The 587-nt window shown below is 27.1% G+C and overlaps 1 protein-coding gene across 1 annotated transcript in view; it reads left to right on the forward strand.

Annotated features, from left to right (window-relative positions):
* Nucleotides 1–587, forward strand: part of LOC119581779 (phosphorylase b kinase gamma catalytic chain, skeletal muscle/heart isoform-like) — a gene marked incomplete at its 3' end in the record, with an annotated part of 27775 nt that extends 27188 nt beyond the window's left edge. Inside the window, 1 exon segment of the mRNA XM_037929909.1 lies at nucleotides 1–587.

The following is a 587-nucleotide window of genomic DNA, read 5'->3' on the forward strand; positions in this document are numbered from 1 at the left end:
TCTCTCTCCCTTTTACCCCCGTTGCTCCCTTTTTGTTGTTAAATAATGATAAGCTTTATTTATTAGTAATTTAAAAAAGTGTTTTACATTTTAAGAACATACCTGAAAGCCATGATTTTTTTTTTATAGTATTATACTTTTAGAACTTTGGTCATAGTATTGACTTCCTTAGATGAGCAGGATCCATTATGCTTCACACAGAACCAAGTCTTTGTACAGTTTCACTATCACTATTTTCTTTAGTGAACATTATTGAATAATGTGTGTGCATAATCACATCTTTCTCTCCAGTGAGAGTAAGTGCTAAATAAAGATTATGATAATACAAAGAATTGCATTGCATGGACAAGAATATCACATTAATGATAACTGATTTAGACAGGAATTACTGTAAGTTGATGAAGTAAGTTTTTTTATTGATGAAAGTGATAGTATATATTTTAAAAATAAATGTTGTGATTGCCAACAATTATCTTTATGTTGGATTAAATATAATATTATTTACATTTTTGACAAAGATTTGCATAATATGTTTTCTGAGAATTCATTTTAAGGACAAAATGTATAACCTCTTAATTGTAATTTAT

Source organism: Penaeus monodon, chromosome 15 (genome assembly GCF_015228065.2).
Source record: "Penaeus monodon isolate SGIC_2016 chromosome 15, NSTDA_Pmon_1, whole genome shotgun sequence".
Lineage (NCBI taxonomy): Eukaryota > Metazoa > Arthropoda > Malacostraca > Decapoda > Penaeidae > Penaeus > Penaeus monodon.